General features: G+C 40.3%; 1 non-coding gene across 1 annotated transcript in view; it reads left to right on the top strand.

Moving 5' to 3' along the window:
- The first annotated feature begins 883 nt into the window (after positions 1-883).
- The window catches only part of LOC113685982 (uncharacterized), a 15,040-nt gene continuing 1,110 nt past the window's right edge, over positions 884-14,813 (top strand). The window contains exons 1-13 of the transcript XR_016182477.1: positions 884-991; positions 1,180-1,384; positions 5,592-5,902; positions 6,224-6,363; positions 6,758-6,846; positions 7,652-7,894; positions 8,189-8,499; positions 8,808-8,947; positions 9,335-9,423; positions 12,821-13,057; positions 13,362-13,672; positions 13,948-14,087; positions 14,563-14,683. This is a non-coding gene — a transcript (uncharacterized LOC113685982). The remainder of the gene's footprint in view (positions 992-1,179; positions 1,385-5,591; positions 5,903-6,223; positions 6,364-6,757; positions 6,847-7,651; positions 7,895-8,188; positions 8,500-8,807; positions 8,948-9,334; positions 9,424-12,820; positions 13,058-13,361; positions 13,673-13,947; positions 14,088-14,562; positions 14,684-14,813) is intronic.

Genomic DNA, 14,813 nt, shown 5'->3' with positions numbered 1-14,813 from the left:
CCACGCGTCCGCGAGAAGCCATCGTCAAAAGAGATGGCAAGAAGTTTACTGTCTTCTGTAGTGTCGCGGCAAGAACGAAAATATCATATCGCAACACAAAATTATTTGTTTCAAAAGGCATTCTCTTTTCTTTTCTTTTCTGTATGATGCGCCTAATAATCTCTCGTGAAAATGTCGAATTTCGAAGATTATGCAAAACGAACAAACAGTAGCATCGGGTCAAAATCGGGTGAAGCTCGGCAATCTCTCGTTACACTTCCTCAATCACCCTTACGTATTGACGACGTATGTGGCAGTAACCACAAAAAAAACCATCGGAACAATCTTAAATATAAGAGTGACTAATACTGAGCAGTAATCTTGATTTCATCATTTACGCACATCCAATGGATTTTAATTCATTCTGTGGTTGAAAGGTCACCTCTCTGACCTGATTGACGCTAAGCTTGTGTTCTGCTTGGTTCATGGTGTGTCGTGTTTCTACTCAGTCCACATTGTTCGTCGAATGCAAATACTAGAGGAAAATTACACACAGTATTAAAAATAAGTATTATATTATATTGTTTCCGTGGTTACAAATTGCATCCTCCTTTGCTGAGACGGAGTTTGTGTCCAAGGAAAAATGATGTGTTCATTTCCGCACTTTTTCGTAAAAGGCAAATATTACCTGACAAGGAATAACAAATATAGGTACAATAATTAAGCAATTCTATGACCAAATGCTTTTATCTACACAGGAAAAACTTGAATAGATGCCTAAGAATCTATGGCCCTTTATCCGCTTCGAAAAAGCGCAGGGTGTAAGGAAAACCGCTGAATCAAGTGCACGAGTGCACTTATTTATATTGCGTTGCTTAAAACAGCTGCGACGATACGTCAACGCAATCATTTTGATACAACTGTTGAATAAGGCAAGGCTTCGAAGTTTTGAAGTTTTTGAAGTAGAAAGAAGGAGATACATCACCTTTGGAATCAGCCGAGTTTCTTCAAGGTAAATGTACTTTCCAGTGAATGGTTTGAGAACTGATGGAGGCGCAAATTTCAATCAAATTCTGCAAAATTTCTAGTACATCCGGTGGAGTGTAAAACCCTTTTGAAGCGTGTTCATGAGCATGTTTTGAGAAAGTGAGGCGAAAAAATAATAAGCTGTTCTGTTTGTTTACACGTTTCTCTACGCAGGAGACAGCAGGAATCATGTTCACGAAAATCTCAGCATTCGGCGCCTTGATGCTGTTCTACAGCTCTTACTTGGCGAGGGTGAATTGTCAAAACAAATGTCTTGGTGTCCACAATTATTGCCCCGGCGGTTATAAAATGCAATCCAAATGCGTAGATGGGTCTTGCGTTTGTAACAGTCAAGACTACGATTACCACTCTTGTTTGCGTAAGTCATCTTGGAATTACTTTCAAGCTTCAAGTTTATTGTTTGTCATGCCAGTCAATTCTCCATCTTTTTATTCTTCCCGCTTCCTCGTTCGCTTACCCTAACAAACGATCATTACAACATTACTTAATCACAATCAATCGCTCCTCACCTTTAACATGCAAACTTTCATTGTCTTAGGGTTTTATCTAAGAATCTTTGAACAAAAAAAAGTCGAGTTCAAGCGCAAAACTAACACGATTGAGAATTGTTTCGATCGTTACGATTTAATGCGAAATACGAGCCGTGGGGGCAGTTAAAGGTCATAATTGATTGATTGATTTCAATACATAACCAGCGTCTGTGTAGAAATTGCGGAAGTGCCTTTTTGAAAGATAGACGGCGATCGTGAACGAATTTAAAACTTGGTAGTAGTAGTAGTAGTAGATCTTTATTTAAACTCGGTTAAGAATCTTCAGTTATACCAACAGCATTTTAATTACAATCATTTGTAAAAATTAAAATAACTATAAAAACTGATTTACAAGATTGCCGAGTGGGAATCGAATGTTTCAAGTGCGCGGTTGATTTCCTTCTTAAACTGCCCAATTGATCTAGTCGCCCTAATATTCTCAGGAAGAGAATTCCACAGTAAGGCACCGCTATAGTCAAAGCTACGTTTCAAATATTCAGTACGCGGCTTGGGCAAGTTTAACTTACGGAAAGAATCACGCAAGTCATAGTCTGTGAGTTGCTCACTGTATAAATCATGCAAGTACACTGGGGCTAACCCGTTGAGGGATTTAAACATCATTATAGCTTTTTGCTTTCTTCTTCCTAATGATAGCTGGTCCCACTTCAAAGTTTCAAGAAGCAGGCTTGAGTTTACCTCACAGTTGGCTTGCAGAATAACCCTAGCTGCTCGGTTTTGCAATTATTTGTAGTTTCTCACATAGATAAGAACTCAATCCATCCCAAACGGGGGCACAGTAATCGAAATGAGGTTGGATTAAAGCGTTATATATATTTGTACTGCAGTGGACTGAGAAATGAGGGACCTAATGCGCCTCAGAGCACCTATTGCCGAGGATATCTTTCTGCATAGTTCTTTGATGTGATTAGACCGTGAAAGTCGGTCATCAATAATTAAACCTAATGATTTGGCATACTCAACCCTGCAAATTGGATGGCCATCTAATTGGATATTAATCTCACTATAATTTTCTGAAAGAAACTTTTGACGAGTACTAATCACCATAAACTGAGTTTTCGCGATGTTTAGACTAAGCTTATTGGCTTTTAGCCAGCTGTAAAGATTATTAAGTTCAGAATTTGTTGCTTGTTCGAGTTCGGCAAAAGTGCAACCAGGGACGGTGATTTTAGTATCGTCAGCAAACATTTTTGCGCAGGAAATATCGAGGCAATTAGGAAGATCATTTATATATATTAAAAAGAGCAGAGGTCCCAGTATACTTCCCTAAGGAACCCCGCAGGTTAATCTACTTGCACTGGATAACGCTCCAATGACACTGCATTTTTGGGATCTATTACATAAGTAGGACGCAAAAACTCGTAAAGCACTTTGATCAACCCCATAGTTCGCAAGTTTCCGCAAAATTATTTCGTGATCGATTGTATCAAAGGCCTTTTTAAGATCAATAAATAGCACGCCATTTAAGAGACCGTTGTCCATATTAATTGACCAGTTGTTCGTTGTCTCAAGCAGCGCTGTTAGCGTGCTGTGCGTTGATCGAAAGCCAGATTGGTGCGTATTCAAGAGGCTATTATCCTGAAAATATTCATAAAGTTGGCGATAAATAACTTTTTCGAAAATTTTTGAGACGAGTGGCAATACTGATATTGGTCGATAGTTCCCTTGATCACGCTTGAATCCTTTCTTAAACAGCGTTGTAACTTTGGCAATTTTCCACTCGTTTGGAGTGGTCTTTTTAACAGGAGGCCAAAGGAATGAACAAGATCGATTGCAATGAAATTTTATGGTTAATTTAACTAAAAAAGCAATGAAATTTACCTTTTCTGTTCCCTACGGTCAAATGATATCATTATGACGTTAAAATTGACTTCAAGATCGAGCATTCTATGTTTTTCTTCATAATTTGCATATGTGACCCTCCACGGGATTTCAGGGAATAAGGTGAACGCACGCACACGGTACACTAGCACGCTAAAACAAAAGAAAAAGCTTTTAACACGTTAGCTGCGTGTAAGTTACTTGTCTCCTTAACTTCGCAGCCATTGTCTTGGTTCGCACGGTAAAAACAAAGGAACGTGTTAAGATCTTGCTCGCAACTTTGCACGATCTAACAAAGTGACCGTGCCAATATTATAACACGCCGGCTTCGCTCCAGTTAAGCTGGGTTGTATAACAGCGTTTATTTATTTTAAAAATGCCGGTTTGCATAGAGTGACGAACAGCGACCGCATAGGTGACGTGGAGCCGGAAAACTGTTGCTAAAGGATTTGCAAAGATTCGGTTCTGGGCTTATTAACTTCGTGAAGCGATGAGAATTTATATTTTACAAGGTGAGAATTAAGTTTTCAAAAAGTAATTCATGTGTTCAAACTGAGCTCCTCTGGATCTTGTGAAACATGTCGTGCTCACTGAATTCCTTGGTGAAATCCTACGGGAAAGAGCTGTGATTTTCCGTGAATGTTTCCTTTTTTATTACAACTTTCGGATAGGACAGAAGATCTTCTTCATTTTCGCTTATATTCTGTAAGTAATGTATTTTACAAACACCATTCTCACAATTAAGAAGCTGACAAACACAAGGAACAAAGTAAGCTGGATTGTAGAAGATAAGCTAGCGTGTTAAGGAACAACGGAACTTAGGGTGTGAAAAAAAAAATCCAGCGTGTTATAGAAAAAATGCCCTACCGTGTTAGACAGATATGAACAATGGCTACAGCACGTTTTCCAAAATCAATTGTTTTCATGCGCATATGTGCACGGTAAGCGTGGCATGCCATTGGCGTGCAAGCGTGTTATAACGCGCCGTGAGCGTGCGTTCACCTTATTTCCTGAAATCCCGTGAGGAATCCCATATTTTCAAACATGATTTACCAGCGCAAGAACGCATCTGAGAGGCACGCGGATTTTTTTCTCTCGCTAGAAGGAAGCTGACATTTTTTCCCTCCTCTTGAAGTCAACATCTAACTTTCTTCTGTGCAATGATTAACGATCAAAGCAAGTGATTATGTAAAATGACGGTGGAGCGTTTAAATTCAATTGCGTGTCGAACCCGAGACTGTCAGATCAAAACGAAAGATTTACACGAGACAGTGAGATCTGGGGGTACAACAATCAAATATTTTTTAGCTTTTAAATGCTCGATAAAGGTGTATTATGTAGAAGCGATTGGTTTCAGTTTTGCAAGTAATTTCTTGAAAGAGTTGCGCGAGTTTTTGTGGCCGAAAACAGTGCGTACTAAAGCAGAAACAACAAACAAAAGTAATCTCGGACAAATTGAGAATTATCCCGATCCATTGCAAGAAAATATAAATTGCGTATAAAATATGCTTCTGCCTTTGTGGGTTTTTAAAAGTATAAGAGATTTGACGATAAAAAGCCAACGTCACGGCAAAGAAATTTGAAACGCACGTGAGGTATGGAAGGCGCGGTGGTCGAGTAGTCAGGGCACTGGACCTTCACCCGCTCAAACTTGAGCTTCGGGTTGCGTTACTGACTTGGTTTACTGTGAAGTGTTCTCGACTGAGGCAGTTTACTCACCCAGCCTCTCTCTCAACCCTGGATGTGTTCTGAAATGATTACCGAAGAAATATAAACAACCAGACGTTAAGTAACCCTGCGATGCACTGGCACCTGGTCGAAGCAATGGCGGGAAGGGAAAGGTCCTAATACTTTTGCACCTCTCATGATACAGTGAAATCGAGGTTTGGTGTCATCAACTGAATTGATCGTATTAATTTGCCACTATAAAGAGATTCTAAGATTCTAACACAGTTTCGTCGGAGCAAATCGGCCTCGCTCTGACGAGGGGCTAACCCTAGGAACGTCAGCTGTAGAATTTCTTCATGGTGATCGATTGATATTGTCTGAACTCAGGCAATAAATTCAAATTATCTTGTAATGTCCTCCACAGATGTACCACCAAGTTTCTTTAGAAACTTGCCCCTTTATTCGTTTATGTCATGTTTAATTTAGGTTATATTATAGTTGATTTTGTGTTAACGTTTATTTCCTCAGCGGATACAAAAGGATGCAAAGTATCAGTGGATGCTGCAACATCCCTCGGTAAACCTCAATATAACAACCAGCCCCAACAGCCTACCTACAGCTGCACGCCTGGGAGCAGCAGCTCTAGTCAGTATGAAGTGCACGTACTATCTGTTTACGAGGTTATCAGCAGACGTCCCCCGACCGCTGGTGACGCTACTGTTTACATCTTCAGCGGTGGAAGGCCAGACAGACCTCTTGTACTTGTACTTGCAAGTTACGAACCTGTAAAGTGGATCCTCAAGCTACCATCTGACGTCACAATAAGTAGGGTGATACTGGTACGTACACAAAAGAGACAATTATATGATAAATAAATCATTTCGACAGAAGGGTCACTTTAAAAACCTTCGACGTTCAACCTTCTCACTTTATATGGAAACATTAATCTCCCGACTTCAAAATTAACACCTGAACGACTGTAAATGTGCCTGCAAAACTATTCTTTGTATTTTCTTCGCTAGTATTCGTTTTGTCAAGCTATAAGGTGATCATGGGGGTTTTTTGGAGAACACGCCAAAAGCTAAGTTGAATGTGGAAATACAAAATGAAAAAAAGGACACAAATAAAACAGGTTTATAACTTTGTTTCTCTCTTTGGAGGTTGCATACTACGTGGATAAAAGTTCAGTCAGTGGAGACGTAAACCAAGTACAGACGATTGAACGAAAGAGTTACCGCGACTCATGACCAAGTGGATATGGTAGTGATTCAGGCGGTGGAGATACAGTTGGGCTTTTAAAGTAAGAAGACAGAAAAAGGCATTGAATGTTTGAAATATGCCGCCTAACCCCCTTGCCTCCTCAGTGCTGCCGTCCTTTTCACTACAACTGTCGTAAGGATTTTAAAATCAGCCTTAATAGCGAGGAGTGATTTATATTGGACAATCGTCTCCATTGATCCACTCTCCTTATACATTGTATGTCTTTACTTTTAAGGGGGGGGGGGGGTCGCTCGAAACCTGTTAGCCTCTCTAGTGGTACCGTCCTTACCAATATCTGACATCTCTCCTTCGGATCTTAGACTCACTGCGTCTTGATAGCGAGAAATGAACGAAAAATTGTTTGCATTAATCTATTGACTATTTAACAGGGGACTGATTTCATTGACCGGCCATATTTGAATTTCTTTTTACAGGAAGATTTATGAAAAGATTGGTGTGGTGACGTCGTTTACAGGCACTTACAAAGCAGATAAATGGTCTTTGAATCTACGTTCTTCAAATGGTAACTAATTGATTACTCTAAACCCATTATTAAGGATTATTGGCTTTCTGGTAGGTTTGACTATGAGGACATCACTGAATTTTTGATCGGCGCAAAGCTGTCCGTTTTTCGAGATACGAATTTTTTTTTCCACAAGAACTGACATTTATGATAAAAATATATAATATTTAATTTCTCTGGTACATCTGCCTTGAAAGCTTCAGACGAGGTTTACAATATATCAATTTGAGGTAAGCTGACTGGAAAGTATCTTATAGTAGCCGCTAATGATCTATATCCATAAAACAGGCAAACCTTCGACTATGACCAAGGTCAAAGCCTCATAGTCTATTTGAAGAGCAATCCCCCTTCCAAATTTTGGAAATGCAGGGGTGAACTATACAATACCAAGGGCTTAAAGTTACCTCCGAATGATTAATAGATTTTGCTGACTGAGACAAGTTAGTTAATTGCACTGCATGACCTCATCAGTTATTTTAAGAGCATGGTTGTACGTGTGGTTTTTTATATAAACCAGTGACCTACCGCTCAGTAACCTTGACATAACTAAACAGTCGGAGGACCTTGATCAAAATAGATATGGACTTTGAACACTGATAGACTGTAGTGGGTTGTTAGATATAATATATATCTAACGGAACACTGAGATGCACAAAACATTTTGCATCCTTCATTTCTGCCGTCGCCTTTTAGGAATTACCTTACAGGTCAGGATGAGCCGTTGAATAACAACTGCTTACACCCAAATGACCTGATACTGACGGCCACATCATACATGATTTGCTTTTGTCTCCCTCTTGAAAAGGGTTGGGGTCTAGTATTGTGAGTAGCAGCACGTCCTCAGCCACCACCGTCATCACCAGCACCACAAGTACACCCACCACCATTATACCGTCTATCTCATCCACAGCCAAGCTGCATCGCAAAAAATGTTACTGGTGGAACAATGGCTATCACTGCTCCGGCCTATATGGCACAAAAACAGCTGCCTGCATCGATGGGTACTGCGTCTGCTCTTTCCAAGACTATGATTATCATACTTGTTTGCGTAAGATTTCCTTTGCTGTTTCTTTTTATTGTGAAATTTTCAATGTGGGCGGCTTCTGCCAAGAATGGTTTTTTCCAATATAACAGATTTCAGAATCTTTTGAAGGTAAATGCATTGACACTCAACCATAACGATGCAGGCTGAAGTTTACGTACTGGAAGATATAGCAATGACTTCAGCAGACTTGAACAGTCTAATTAATCTTGAATTCTTCTGTTTCGCCATGTTTTGCCGGGACCTTTGTAAGATCTCAACATGTATTGCCGTTCTTTTCTTTTTTAAATATGTCCTCAGCTGATACAAAAGGATGCAAAATATCAGTGGATGCTGCTACATCCCTGGGCAAACCTCAATATAACAATCAGCTCCAGCAGCCTACCTACAGCTGCACGCCTGGCAGCAGCAGCTCCAGTCAGTATGAAGTGCACGTACTATCTGTTTACGAGGTTATCAACGGACGTCCCCCGACCGCTGCTGACGCTACTGTTAACATCTTCAGCGGTGGAAGGTTAGACAGACCTCTTGTACTTGTACTTGCAAGTTACGAACCTGCAAATTGGATCTTAAAGTTACCGTCTGACGTCACAATAAGTAGGGTGATACTGGTAAGTAGGTAACAGAGACCATATATGATAAATAAATTATTTCGACAGGAGGGTCACTTTAAAAATCTTCGACGTTCAACCTTCTAATCTATTTGTTGAAACCTTAATCTCCCGACTTAAAAGTTAACACCTAAACGACTGCAAAACTATTTTTTGTATATTCTTTGCTAGTATTCGTTTTGTCAAGCTATAAGGTGATCATGGGGGTTTTTTGGAGAACACGCCAAAAGCTAAGTTAAATGTGGAAATGCAAAATGAAAAAAGGACACAAAGAAAACAGGTTTATATCTTTGTTTCTCTCTTTGAAGGTTGCATACTACGTGGATAAAAGTTCAGTCAGTGGAGACATGAACCAAGTACAGACGATTGAACGAAAGAGTTACCGCGACTCATGGCCAATAGGATTTGGTAGTGATTCAGGCGGTGGAGATACAGTTGGGCTTCTTAAGTAAGAAAACAGAAAAAGGCATTGAATGTTTGAAATATGCCGCTTAACCCCCTCGCCTCCTCAGTGCTGCCGTCCTTTTCACTACAACTGTCGTAAGGATTTTGTACTCATCTTGCCTTAATAGCGAGAAGTGGTTGGACAATCGTCTCCATTGATCCACTGTCCTTATACATAGCATGTCTTCACTTTTATGGGAGGAGTTCGTTCGAAAGCTGCTAGCTTTTCCAGTGATACCGTCCATCCCACTATCTGACATCTCCCCGTCTGATCTTGGACTCACTGCGCCTTGATAGCGAAAAAAGAACGAAAAACTGTTTGCATAGATCTATTGTCTATTTAAATATGAAGTGATTCCATTGACAGGATATAATGAATTTCTTTTTACAGGAAGATTTATGAAAAGTTTGGTGTGGTGACGTCGTTTACAGGCACTTACAGAGCAGATAAATGGTCTTTGAGTTTAAGTTCTTCAAACGGTACCTAATTCGTTACTATTAACCCATTACTAAGAATTATTGATTCTCTAGTAGGTTTTGCGATGAGGAAATCACTGAAATTTTTGATCGGCGCAAAGCTGTCCGTTTTTTGAGAAACGAATTTTTTTTCCACAAGAACTGACATTTATGATAAAAATTGATAATAATTTCTCTGGTACATTTGCCTTGAAAGCTTCAAACAAGAGGTAGGCTGACTGGAGAGTAGCCTATAGCAGCTGCTAATAATCTATATGCATCCAACGGTGGATGTAAGTAAAACAGGCAAACCTTCGACTATGACCAGGGTCAACGCCTCATAGTCTTTTTGAAGGGCAATCCCCCTTCCAAATTTTGGAAATGTAGGGGTGAACCATACAGTACCAAGTGCTTAAAGTTATCTCCGAATGATTAATAGATTTTCCCTGACTGAGACAAGTTATTTATTTGCACTGCATGACCTCATCAGTTATTTTAAGAGCATGGTTGTACGTGTGGTTTATTATATAAACCTGTGACTTACCACTCTGTAACCTTGACATAACTAAACAGTCGGAGGACCTTGATCAAAATAGATATGGACTTCGAACATTGATAGACTGAAGTGGGTTGTTAGAAACATATATATTTAACGGAACACTGAAATGCACAAAATATTTTGCATCTTTCATTTATGCCGTCGCCTTTTAGAAATTACCTTACAGGTCAGGATGAGCCGTTGAATAACAACTGCTTACACCCAAATGACCTGATACTGACGGCCACATCATAAATGATTTGCTTTTGTCTTCCTCTTAAAAAGGGTCGGGGTCTAGTATCGTCAGTAGCAGCACATCCTCTGCCAACACCGTCATCACCAGCACCACACCTACCACCACCGTACCGTCTACCTCATCCACAGCCAAGCTGCATCGCAAAAAATGTTACTGGTGGAACAATGGCTATCACTGTTTCGGCCTATATGGCACAAAAACAGCTGTCTGCATCGATGGGTACTGCGTCTGCTCTTTCCAAGACTATGATTATCATACTTGTTTGCGTAAGATTTCCTTTGCTGTTTCTTTTTATTGTGAAATTTTCAATGTGGGCGGCTTCTGCCAAGAATGGTTTTGTCCAATATAACAGATTTCAGAATCTTTTAAGGTAAATGCATTGACACTCAACCATAACGATGCAGGCTGAAGTTTACGTACTGGAAGATATAGCACTGACTTCAGCAGACTTGAACTGTCTAATTAATATTGAATTCCTTTGTTTCTCCATGTTTTGCCGGGACCTTAGTAAGATCTCAACATGCATTGCCGTTCTTTTTTTTTTTTTAATATGTCCCCAGCTGATACCAAAGGATGCAAGATATCAGTGGATGCTGCTACATCCCTCGGTAAACCTCAATATAACAACCAGCCCCGGCAGCCTACCTACAGCTGCACGCCTGGCAGCAGCAGCTCCAGTCAGTATGAAGTGCACGTATTATCTGTCTACGAGGTTATCAACAGACGTCCCCCGACCGCTGGTGACGCTACTGTTAACATCTTCAGCGGTGGTAGGTCAGACAGACCTCTTGTACTTGTACTTGCAAGTTATGAACCTGTAAATTGGATCTTAAAGTTACCATCGGACGTCACAATAAGTAGGGTGATACTGGTAAGTAGGCGACAGAGACAATTATATGATAAATAAATTATTTCGACAGAAGGGTCACTTTAAAAATCATCCCTTCAACCTTCTCACCTATAGGTTGAAACCCTTAATCTCCCGACCTAAAAATTAACACCTAAACGACTTAGCCTGCAAAACTATTCTTTGTATATCTTTTGCTAGTATTCGTTTTGTCAAGCTATAAATCAATCATGGGAGATTTTTGGAGAACCAACAAAAACTAAGTTAAATGTGGAAATACAGACTGAGAAAAGGAAACACAAGAAAAAAAAGTTTATATCTTTGTTTCTCTCTTTGGAGGTTGCATACTACGTGGATAAAAGTTCAGTCAGTGGAGACGTGAACCAAGTACAGGCGATTGAACGAAAGAGTTACCGCGCCTCGTGGCCGACAGGATATGGTAGTGATTCAGGCGGTGGAGATACAGTTGGGCTTCTTAAGTAAGAAAACAGAAAGAAGCATTGAATAATTGAAATATGCCGCCTAACCCCCTTGCCTCCTCAGTGCTGCCGTCCTTTTCACTACAACTGTCGTAAGGATGTTTAAGTCAACCTTAATAGCGAGAAGTGATTTATATTGGACAATCGTCTCCATTAATTCACTGTCCTTATACATAATATGTCTTTACTTTTAGGAGTGGGGGGGGGGGGGGGGGGGGCTCGTTCGAAAGCTGGTAGCCTCTCTAGTGGTACCGTCCATACCAATATCTGATATCTCTCCTTCGGGTCTTGGACTCACTGCGTCTTGATAGCGAGAAATGAACGCAAAATTGTTTTGCATTGATCCATTGACTATTTGACAGTGGACTGATTTCATTGACCGGTCATGTTTGAATATCTTTTTACAGGAAGATTTATGAAAAGTTTGGTGTGGTGACGTCGTTTACAGGCACTTACAAAGCAGATAAATGGTCTTTGAATCTACGTTCTTCAAATGGTACCTAACTGATTACTCTAAACCCAATATTAAGGATTATTGGTTTTCTGGTAGGTTTGGCGATGAGGACATCGCTGAAATTTTTGATCGGCCCAAAGCTGTCTGGTTTTTGAGATACGAATTTTTGTTTCCACAAGAACTGACATTTATGATAAAAATTGACAATACTTAATCCCTCTGGTACATTTGCCTTGAAAGCTTCAAACAAGAGGTAGGCTGACTCGAGAGTAGCCTATAGTAGCCGCTAATCATCTATATGTATCCAACGGTGGATGTAAGTAAAACAGGCCAATCCTTGACTATGACCAGGGTCAACGCCTCATATTCTTTTGGAAGAGTAATCTCCCTTCCAAATTTTGGAAATGCAGGGGTGAACCATACAGTACCAAGTGCTTAAAGTTACCCCCGAATGATTAATAGATTTTCCCTGACTGAGACGAGTTAGTTAATTGCACTGCATGATCTCATCAGTTATTTTAAGAGCATGTTTGTACGTATGGTTTTTATATAAACCTGTGACCTACCGCTCTGTAACCTTGACATAACTAAACAGTCGGAGGACATCGATCAAAGTAGTTATGGTCTTCGAACACTGATAGGCTGTAGTGGGTTGTTAGGAAATAATATATATTTAACGGAACACTAAAATGCAAAAAACATTTTGCATCTTTCATTTATGCCGTCGCGTTTTAGGAATTACCTTACAGGTCAGGACTAGCCGTTGAATAACAACTGCTTACACCCAAAAGACCTGATACTGACGGCCACATCATACGTGATTTGCTTTTGTCTCCCTCTTGGAAAGGGTTGGGGTCTAGTATTGTGAGTAGCAGCACATCCTCTGCCAACACCGTCATCACCAGCACCACACCTACCACCACCGTACCGTCTACCTCATCCACAGCCAAGCTGCATCGCAAAAAATGTTACTGGTGGAACAATGGCTATCACTGTTCCGGCCTATATGGCACAAAAACAGCTGCCTGCATCGATGCGTACTGCGTCTGCTCTTTCCAAGACTATGATTATCATACTTGTTTGCGTAAGATTCCCTTTGCTGTTTCTTTTTACTGTGAAATTTTCGAAGTCCCAGTTCACGTCACGAATTCATGTCCCAGGCAGCCCAAAATCGCACATTAGTATTATCATTTTAAGTTAAATGCATTGACACTCAACCATAACGATGCAGGCTGAAGTTTACGTGCTGGAAGATATAGCACTGACTTCAGCAGACTTGAACTGTCCAATTTATCTTGAATTCCTTTGTTTCGCCATGTTTTGCCGAGACCTTAGTTAGATCTCAACATGCATTGCCGTTCTTTATGTTTTTATGAATATGTCCTCAGCTGATACAAAAGGATGCAAAATATCAGTGGATGCTGCTACATCCCTCGGCAAACCTCAATATAACAACCAGCCCCGGCAGCCTACCTACAGCTGCACGCCTGGCAGCAGCAGCTCCAGTCAGTATGAAGTGCACGTATTATCTGTTTACGAGGTTATCAACAGACGTCCCCCGACCGCTGGTGACGCTACTGTTAACATCTTCAGCGGTGGTAGGTCAGACAGACCTCTTGTACTTGTACTTGCAAATTACGAACCTGTAAATTGGATCCTCCAGATACCATCCAACATCACTATAAGTAGGGTGATACTGGTAAGTACGCAACAGAGACTACTCAATCCTGTCACCTTCTTCTTGAAGCCTTGACGTCCTCAAATTCCAGATGTACACCTAGGGAATGACCGTGAAGTGCACGTAAAACTATTCATTTGATAGCCTATGCTAGTATTCTTTTAGTCAAGCTATAATTTAAACATGAAAGTTTTTTTCGGGGAACACTCCGAGAGCTAAGTTGAAAATGGAGAAGCAAACTGGAAACAAGGATGCAATGAAAACAAGTTTATATCTTTATTTTTCTTTCTTTGGAGGTTGCATACTACGTGGATGAAAGTTCAGTCAGTGGAGACGTGAACCAAGTACTGGCGATTGAACGAAAGAGTTACCCAGGCTCATGGCCAAGAGGAATTGGTAGTGATTCAGGGGGTGGTGATACAGTAGGGCTTCTCAAGTAAGAAAGCAGAAAAGTGTATTGATTGCATGTCATATGACCCTCCCCCTCCCCGAACACTGATACATAGAGAATTGAAAATGATGGAACATGACTCTTGACCAAGAGTTAAATGACGCTATGAAGTACAGTCTGACATATATTTGCTGGACCATTTAAAGAAATTGTGTTTTTTTTTACACATATATCATATTTTACATATATATCGGACACTTTGACTGACTGACCAGGCTCCGGTTACTCGAAGGTAGGATAGCACTATCCACTGGATAACAATCTATCCGGTCGATAACGGCATAAGTTTTGCTATCACTAATCTTCCGGACAACGATTTATCTGTTAGATAGCGTTATCCGCCTTTTATACAACTGGGCCCAGATCTGATCGAAAAAAAAACTGTCTCGATTGATCTATTGATTTGCTAAAAAAAATCATTAATTGGTTTGTTTGAACATGCTTGGATTTCTTTTGATAGGAAGATATACGAGAGGTTTGGTGTGGTGACGTCATTTACAGGCACTTACAGAGCAGACAAATGGTCACTGAATTTATCCTCCCAAAGCCATGAGAAAAAGACGAAATCCTCCTGTCACGAGGTTAGTAACCGTAATGATAAGTTAATATCATCGTCATCATCATATTTTTATTTGCCTTATTTCCACAATACAAAAAAATTTATTTACAGCGGTTATAGCTAGAAGGCGAGGAGACCCAGGAAGCCACCGG

The sequence above is a fragment of the Pocillopora damicornis genome, chromosome 13, assembly GCF_964200805.1.
Source record: "Pocillopora damicornis chromosome 13, jaPocDami1.2, whole genome shotgun sequence".
Lineage (NCBI taxonomy): Eukaryota > Metazoa > Cnidaria > Anthozoa > Scleractinia > Pocilloporidae > Pocillopora > Pocillopora damicornis.
Note: the sequence above shows the minus strand (reverse complement) of the source record. Positions and strands in the feature narration are given on the sequence as shown.